Source organism: Lepeophtheirus salmonis, chromosome 5 (assembly GCF_016086655.4).
Source record: "Lepeophtheirus salmonis chromosome 5, UVic_Lsal_1.4, whole genome shotgun sequence".
NCBI lineage: Eukaryota > Metazoa > Arthropoda > Copepoda > Siphonostomatoida > Caligidae > Lepeophtheirus > Lepeophtheirus salmonis.
In genome coordinates this window covers 3,260,256-3,270,417 of record NC_052135.2, presented here as the reverse complement: position 1 = coordinate 3,270,417, position 10,162 = coordinate 3,260,256, and positions in this window count along the sequence as shown.

Here is a 10,162-nt window from a genome sequence, read left to right as displayed (position 1 = left end):
ACATGCCCATTGATTCCTTGATTTTTAGTCCTAGTAATTTCCTTCCCAGTACAATTCATCCCCGGACATTTCATTCCCAGTAAAATTCATCCCCAGACATTTCATGCCCACTTTAAAGATGGGTATTTTAATGACGTCATAGGGTATTAATCCAGAGGTGAACTTAAAGTAGGTGAGTGTAAGTGATTCTGGAGAAGTGTGTGAGGGTCCCCAGCAAATTTACTTATTATTTACGTAGATCTGAACTGTGAGAAGAGAAATAGGGGCGATGAAATTGATGAGAAGGAGTTCCACGGTAATGAATGACGTCATTTACTTCTACTTCCCTAGGTTTGAAGGATATCCACGGATCGGGATTCCATTCTTACTCATTATTAACTAACTGGTTTTGACAGTATGACGTCATTAAATATTAAAGTGGGAGTTAAATGTCCGGGGGATGAATTTTACAGGGAATGAAATGACTGGTCACAAATATAGATGTCGGTTTGTATACAATTTGGAGTGCTAAGCTGTAACTTGATAAAAAATGATCATTTGAATAAATTAGAGTACTTTACTTCTGATAAGTATAATTATTTAAAATATTTGATTTAAAAAAATTAATTGAGATGTGCTATGTGGCACAAAAGCCGTCGTTACGATAGAGTAAATCCCCCCTCCAATTGTGGATTATTTATGCAATGACGTCAAAAAAAAAAGGGAAGATTATTCCAGTCGGAATAAATGGGATGTGAATCGGGAAATATACAAAGATGAATGTGAGGGCTTTTTTTCAGTCAATGCCCACTTTTATATATCTTGTGATGAGTATAATTGCACTGGATAAAAAAGAAATTATAGCATGAATTAATATACATATATTATAATGAAAGGTATCATAATAATTATTAAAAAAAATAGGTACAGTACAAAAAAAATTATCACAACTCTTATGGATGGTTATTTTTGTTGAGAAAAAATACAGTTCCATCAATGGGAAAGGAAAAATAGTTGATACTTTTTTTCTCCTTTGAAAATATGTCCATAATTTATTAGATCGTCGTGGTGTGAACATTTATCTGAATTAAAAAGATTGATAAAATTTGATGTAAATAAATTTTTTTTAAACATTTTAATTTTCATACGTGTCTGTTCATTTGACCAACGTTACTTTCAGCGAGTATAATCTAAGCAACATTCATTTGAGCAATTGTTTATTTGGGTGAGCTTTTTTTCAGCGTCGTTCATTTCAGAGACATTTTCATATAGTAAACAGTACAAAATGACTGACTTCAATATTAAATGTCATCACTCACCAGAGTGGTGATTAAAATCAAATGGAAGAAACCTAGCAGGGACAATCAATGTTCTTATCAAAATGCATCTCAACTCCTGCAAGCTTCTAGATCTGTGGTGGGATGAATTTACAAAACTTATTGAGTAAAATGGCATCTAAAAAGAGGACTATGCATTATCCAATCATTTTCTTTGTCAAATGTTAAGGTAGTAAACCTTTCATTCATGAGTAATTTTTGACTTTATTCAAAAATATAAGTAGTTTGCTCTTTTTAAGGAGTTGGAATATATATTTTTGGCTCATCTTTGATCACTCCGTTAACTTCATTGAATGAAGAAATCTTCAACATTCTTAAAGGACAAAATAAATTAAAGATAGTCCCTTCCTATAGGATTCATGTAAATCCGGTGTATTTTTCAGCTGGCCAATTAATTTGTAATTGGTAGTATAAAGAATGAATTTTCTTTTCCTAAACAGTTGTGATTATTATTTAATTCCTGAGTTGTGAACATCCTTTCCTAAATAGATTCAATTAACTTCAAAGTCAGTTTGAACGTTCGTGTGTGCTCATAAAAGACGTAGCGTAACCCTGAGGATTTGTAGCGGAGATATAATTGTAAGTACCTGTAGGACTCTGAATAGAATCAGAGATGGACATCGAAGTAATATTAGCAAATGTCATTGTTTATATCCTTTTTCCCTTCCTCCTTCTCACAGCTGATTGTAGCTGATCTAATGAAACGTCATGAGCATTATTCTTTCTCTCCTCCTCAACATTCTTCAAATTGTCAGGGTTACCATGTTAATTTTCGGTTTCTTTTTTTTAACATGCCCATTCCACACTGGATTTTCACCTTTGCCCTATAGTCTATAACAAGTATTGCTTCACTATATGAAAATGTCGCTGAAATGAACGACGCTGAAAAGAAGCATCAAACGTTGTACATATATATGTATGTCTCCTAATAAAAAGGTATAGGGCATTTATTTCAAAACATGTACAGAAACAGACCTAAGACATAAAATAAAAGTTATTCTGAATTCTGATTTACGTACCTAGGGTTATGGTTCACGCTGATCAGACCAGATTCCTGGGCTCTGGAGGGCAAGTTTTTTTTTTTTGCTAATAAGTTTAATCTTTTTTTCATAAAACGAGATCTATTCCCCGTGTCTCAAAGATTTTTCCAAGGTTGTCGATTCGTAAATGCACCAAAAATAATGAAAAAAAAAAAAAAACAACGAATTATTGTACCTACGGAAAAAGGAAGAACGTATATTAAATTCGAATTAAAAAAAGGAATTAGGTAAATGACTACAACAAAGGGAAAAGAGGATTATCGAGTTAGTATGGATCTTCATTATGGTTCAAGGAAGAACATCTTTCTAATTATTCTAATTATAATGGCTAAAGGGATGGAATAACTTCGAATGTTGTTTATCGACAAGTGTTACTGAATTTGCTGTTATTTAATGCCGGAATAAAATAATCTAAAGTAAATATATCCCTTTGTGATTTACGTCTTATTATTTAAACTTTTAATGAAAAATTTCTTTTTATATATAAACGGGTTCATAATACATATTTTTTTGCATATCTACCTATCTACTACATTATAATCTGTGATGAAAATCCGGTGTATTTTTTAGCTGGCCTTTAATTTCTAAATGGTAAAATAAAAAAGGATTTTTCTTTTCCTTATTAGCTTTCATTATTATTCCATTTTTGAGTAGTGAACAATATCTTTTCCCAAATAGATTCAATTATACTCAAACCCTGATTGAAAATTTGTGTAACCCTGAGGATTTGTTGCGGAGTTGTAATTGTAATTCCTTGTTAAACTTAGAATATAATTGAGGATCGACATTGGAGTATTTCTAGCCAATGGTCTTGCAAATGTCCTTTTCTCCTTCCTCCCTTGTCATAGCCGATTGTAGCTGATCTAATGAAACGTCATGAGTAGTATTCTTTCTCTCTTCCTAAACATTATGTAAATTGTCAGGGTTACCATGTTGATTTTTGGTTTATCTTTTTAACATGCCCATTCTACACTGGATTTTCATCATTAAGTATAATATTATTCTTCAACAATTTATGTAGTTATAAGGATGGGCGTGTTTGGTCAAATAAATTACTGTTTTGAGGTTGGAGAAGGAAAACAGGGGTTACATTTCCTTTTCTTTTCTTATTTCTTCATTCTTTCTCGAATTATTCTTGTGCTCACATCTCCTTTGTCTCCAGCTCTAAAAAAAGTTATATTTATTCTCATAATAATTAATAACCAGCATGAAAATGCCATCTTAATAATAGCCAATGAAAAATTAAAAAGATTTTATTTATATTCAATTTGTTTATGTTAAAATTCTAAGCAAAAAAGATCTACTATAAATATATAATAAGTAAATTTCTAATGTAAAGTATACAAAAAATTTTATTTTATACTTTTCTGTCCATTTGATGTAAAAATAATCAAATTTGCAGACCTTTTTGACACTCTTGAAAATGCAACGTATAATTGAATAAGTGAAAATAGTGATTTTGATAAATATAAAGCATTTTTTTTCAAATTATTTATTTATTATAATGTTCATTGCTAACTTAATTGGAAATTGTTTTTTTTATAAGTGAAAATGGAAGCTCATCGCCCCCAGAAGTAAGGGTGATTCTTGTAATAAATACAATGATTATATAAGATATTCCTTTCATCACCCGTCATGAAGATACATGCTAAGACTAACTCGCTAATCATCTTCTTCCCTTTTTTAATTCATATTTAATATATGTTTTCCACTTTTACGTTTGTACAATAATTCAGTTTTTTTTACTTTTTATTTTTTTTGGTACATTTTCGAATCGACAAAACCCATACTTTAAAAAAACTTTGAGAAAAGGAGAATCGCTCTTGTTTTATGAAAAACAATACTTGCCCTCCAGAGCCCATGAATCTGGTCTGATCATATTGAAACATAATCATTAGTATTATTAGTATAACTTAGAATTCTGAACAACTTTTATTTTTTGTCTAAAGTCTCTAACTGTCTCCATTTGTGAAATAAATGCGTTTTTATCATTGTTTTTCAAAGTGGGACGTACACCAGTCACCCGCATAAATTATTTTAATACTATGTAGGAAACCATAAAAACATTATTCATAATGAATGAAATTATTCTTTGCATCTTCATGTTATGATTTTTAACCTATAAAGGGTACTTTTTATAAAGGATTATTTCAACTTTTCAGCCTTTTTATGTAAGGTTATATAGCCTATAGATTCAAGATTAAAAAATAAGTCATAAAAAATTTCAAAACAAATTGTACCACACTCCAAATAGTCCCTAACGACGGTTTTAATATCCCTTCTCTCCAATGACAACCATCATTTACAAGGTAGCAGCATATACGGATATCTATATATGAGGTTTGTTCAAAAAGTAAGATTACCTTTCAAATTTCGTGGGCAAGGTATACCCAATTTTTTTTTATATTAGTATACTTGCCATGAAAATATATTTAATGTTTCAGCTATATAATACTTTTAGTTTGTTTGTGATAGGCATAATGTCCGGTTAGGTGTATTTTACGTGTATGGCGATTTTTTGCTATAGAAAAACATGGATCAAAGAAATTGTATCAAATTTTGTGTAAAAAACGAAATTAATTGCTCCAAAACACATGGAATGTTGACAAAGGCAAACGGTGAAACTGTTCTTAGTAAAAAAAAAATGTTTACAACTGGTAGAAACTCTTCCAAGATGGCCAGAAAGATGCCAATGATGAGCCTTTTTTCTCGACTACCGTGGCGTTGTGCATCAAGAGTTTTTTAGCATATGGTTGTACAGTCAATAAAGAGTATTATCTTGAAGTGGCGCGTCGCTTGCGAGAAGGAATATGAAGGAAACGCATGGAATTGAGGAAAAGCAGTTCATTGATTTTGTATCACGATAATGCCCCTCTCACTCATCTTTGCTTGTGAGAGATTTTTGGCCAAAAACAACACCACAATCATGCCTCAGCCACCACATTCACCGGATTTGACCCCATGTGACTTTTTCTTGTTCCCAAAACTGAAGAGACCTTTGACAAGAAAGAGATTTGCAACGATTGAGGAGATAAAGACTGCATTGCTGGAAGAGCTCAAGGTTATGTCGAAAAGTGTGTATGAGAAGTGTTTCGATGATTGGAAAAAGGTGTTGGGACAAGTGTAATGTACCAGAGGGAGATTACTTTGAATATTAATGAAAAAATAAAAAAAAATCGTAAAAATACAGTTATTTCAATTTTTGAATACACTTTGTATATTCAAATAATATGTATGACCTTCCGGTATTAAAAAAAAACATAACTAACGTGTTCTTCCTGACAATTTGAAGAATGTTTAAGAGGAGAACAGATAAGCTGGCTTTTACGTTCATAAGATTAGCTGCGGCCAACTATGATATAAAGGAAATAATCACTAGTCCCACGCCGTATCTAGCAATGATTTGGCAGAAATGACTCCAATATCGATCCTGAATTATACTCCAGAGTAAATTCCCAACAAAATCATTAGATTACTTTATACTTGGATATTATCTCTTCAAGAATAAAATAATAATGATAACCGCTTTGAAAAATAAAGATGACTGTTTAGTTGGCAATTACGCTAAGAGGCTTGATAAACATTATGGGGACTCTGAACCTTCGATTAGAACAGTTTCGAAGTGGTTTCAAAGTTTTCGGAGTGGTCATATGGGCACAAGTGACGTTGAACGTTCTGGACGCCCTGTTGAGGTTACTACTCCAGAAATCATTGATAAAATCCATGATAAGGTGATGGGGGATAGAAGAGCGAAGGTGCATGAGATTGTTAGTACTGTGAGCATCTCGACTTGGAACCCTATTTCCATTAATTTTGCAACCACAACTGCTGAGTTGTGAGCTGGTACATTTTTGGAAGATTCCTCTTTTGTGGGTCATTCGTGGTCTTTTTTCTTGCAGCTTGGTTTTCAAACGGTCCAATAAAGATATATAATATGCACCTGTAAATAGTTTTACCATTTTACAGATAGTCTATGAGAATATTTCCTTGCAAGTCCAAAAACAGTCGCTATAGTCTTTCCAGGCGATTGTCTTTGTTGTGAACAATGGTCACTAGGTACGTATCTCCTGTGTTGCGGGAGTTTACAGGTTCCACAATGTCAGTACTCAAATGATTGAAGTTATAGAAGGTAGTGCCCTACCTTATGGAATTTTGAAATATACTCATTATATCATTCGCATGTATAGTCAATATGTTTTAAAAAGACATGGCAAACAAATTAAAATTCTCCCGTTTATAAAATGCTTTTTGAAGTTACTTAAATTTTTGAAATGACGCACCGGTGGGTGATCCACACTGTATTTAAAGCGACTGTGACCTACCTGTAGGTAACCTCGCATACATTGTGTTAAAAAAATAGATAAAGGAGGGACCTAATTTTTTCAAAAAGGGCAAAAGAAGGCCCTAAAAAAAGTTCAGTTTAAAAATATATAAAAGTGTTTAATTTTTGGGAGTGGGGTAAAAAAACGAGGTTCTATGGCGTGGGGCTTAAAAAAATAACACTGGTAGTCCACATGGGAGGGGGTGGAAGTGAGGTAAAAAAAAAAGAACAAATTCGCTTATGAAATACCCTAATCCTTTGGAGGCGGTGCAAATTGCAGTTTAAGTAGCAAAAATTCATCGACCCGAATGAATTAATAAGAGATTAATACCTCATATTTCTAATACTATTTCGAGGCCATTTTCAGCCCAGGAGCGTCCACAGGGGGTAGTGTGAAGGGGATGTAGCCCCCCCCACCCAAATTAAGGATTTTTTTGCTTTTTACTAGAACATTTCATATTTGAAATTTAACTTAAAAGGGTAAAAAAAAAACATATCTACTAAGTTTTTTGTTGGAACTACGGGTTGAAGATATATCACAAGTATTTAAACATATTATGTAAAAAGTTTTGAGTATCAGGAGGTAGATTGAAGCCTTTTTGGAAAATAGCCGTGGATTAAAAATTTCAAAAAAATTAATTTTTGAATTTTTTTCGAAAAATATTTTTTTGTTTTTTTTTTCAAAAAATTCTAAAAACCAAGCCCAAAACATAATCTTGCAGACACCCTTGCATTCTCATAACTCAAATGAAGGGTATAGATTTTATTCTTAGGTATCTCAAAGAATCCCAGAAATTTAAATACAATCCCTATAAAGTTTCCCTAAATTATCCTTCTTGTCCTCTCGCCTCCTATAAATATGTCACTAAACTTTAGAGTATTATTAAACATTACTACGATTTTATTAAATTTAAATTACATAACGTATTAAGTCCAACGTTTTTCTTCCTTATGAAACATTTTTATTATCAAACCTGGATTGAGTTTAGTTCAAGGCCAAGGGTAGTTTTTGTCAAATTTTAAAATGTTTTATCAATATTACAAAGTTTGTCTGCAAATTATTCCTAGTTTTTCTATCAATTCGAAAAATTATCATTATAATTATTAAAAACATCATTCAAAAATTGAAATTTCACAACTCGTTTGTCAATTCCTACTGAGTCGTGTCCCCAGTTTTTTGACATTATAGCAAGGTTTAATGGACGCACGTGAAAAAACATAGACACCTATGTTAGAAGTTAAATAACTATAGCCAGATTATCAAAGTATCAAGTGACTCAAAAAAAAAAAAAAAAATGGTTGAGAACCTATACTACAGCTTAATATTCTTCATCGCTATTTATTATGAATAAATTAAAATGTTCAAAAGAATAGTGTAGTTTTTTATCATTTTTCAGCCCAAAAAACGAAATATATTGAGTTCAGAACAAGATGCAGAATTAATAAAAACACTTTTAAATCATAAAAACACTTTTACATAACTTTTATTAATCTTACTTTTAATTTGGGGATGGTTTTAAGGGTAAAAAATGACTCTGAACAATAATAGTACCAAATTACTATAATCTCAGATATGTCAGGATTAAGATGACATATAGAAAATCTGAGATCAGTTTTGGATTTCTATAAAAAGGAGACCTCCTTACAACTAGCATTATTGCCGAGAAAATATCATAATTATATTTAAAATCATGTATTTTGCATTTTAGAACAATTTTCACCAAATATAGGAGATAATGCTTACTTCAGAGGAATAAGTTAGCACCACCACAGCCTATTAAACAGCACAGGAAACAACTGTTTTTCCTTTTCTAACCTCTAAATTTTGTTTTTTGTTTACACAGATTCCTTTTTAATGACAATCAACTTGTTCCTTTTTATTTTATTTCATAATGATATATACTTAATGATTTTTTACCGCCGCATTGAAAATTTTTATTTCAGAAATCAGGTCAGGCTATAAAGAAAATACTCAATTCAGGGGCATCTGCTGTAGGGGATTTGCAAACACTGTAGTGCCCTTCCCCCACCCCAAAAAAATAAAATAAAAATAAGGAATTTTTCTTTTTTAATAGAAAATTTCTTGGTCAGTATGAAATTTTTTTATACGAGATTAGGAATACAAATTAATTTTTTTGGAAAAAATGTAATATTTAAAAAAAAAAATTAATTATTTAATTTTTCTCATTTTTTTTTCCAAAATATTCAAAAATTTCATTTTTATTCCAAAATTTTTAATTTTTCTCATTTTTTCTACAAAATATTTTACTTTTTAAATTTTTTTCTTAAATATTTAATTTTCTACAAATAACTATACATTTTTGAAATTGTTTTGCGAAAAATTAAATATTTAAAATATTGATATCAAAAAATGAAGTATATGAAATTTAATTTTTGAATTTTTTTGTGAAAAACAATGGATTTTTGAAAGTTTTTGTGAAAAACAATGGATTTTTGAAATTTTTTGTGAAAAACAATGGATTTTTGAAATTTAATACACAATTTTTTTTTTTTTTTGATTTTGTTATCAAAATAATTATAAAAACCAAGCCCCCCTCAAACGCGGACGCCCCTGCGGACGCCCTTGTCATTACCATTTTACTATCATTATACCGTCAACTAAAAGTAAACGCTTCTAGATTGCTCCTATATTTAGTCTAAATAGATTTGTCATCATAATAAGAATACCCGATTATTTCTAAAGACTTGAGTATATCTCACTTCCTTAAAAGTTTATTTTATCTATACACATTAAGAATTATACTTTTAGATACGGTATTAAGTTAGTTAAGGGTAATTAAGTATTTACGTTAACGAAGCTTAATCCGTTTCTGTCGATGTTTACCACAATTTACAAAGCACGTTTCATAAACATGTTTTATTCAGTTGGGAAATATGGCTCTAAAAAATATGATGATAAAAGGAGTGAGGATAATCTCATACCTTGCTACTCCAAACAAAAAACTAACTACAACGTTGACAGGCTGCCACTTGAGGAACTCAAAACTAGGAATTATGTACAGAGCCTTCCACAGAAAATTTAATTTTTGTCAATAACTATGTATTTCTGAAATTTGAAACAAAAAAAATAATATTTATAAATTTAATTTTTGAAATTTTTGTCCAAAAAAATGTAGTATTTAATTATTTTTCAAAAATTGTATCATTTGTGAAAAGCTGTGGATTTTTCAAATTAATTTCGATAATATTTATTTTTTTCTGAACAACTGTGGATGTTTTGAGGAAATTGTATTCCAAAAATTAATTTTTTTGTGAGCAGCTGTGGATATTTAAAAAAAAATAATAATTAATAGTTGAAATTTTTTGCTAATAGCTGTGGATTGTTGAATTTTTTTTTCAAAAAAATTAATTTTTGTTAACAGCCGTAGATTTTTGATATTTTTTCCAAAAAATTTAATTTTTATTTAAATAGCTATGGATTTTTAGTATTTTTAAAAATAAAAATCAATACTTAATAAATATAA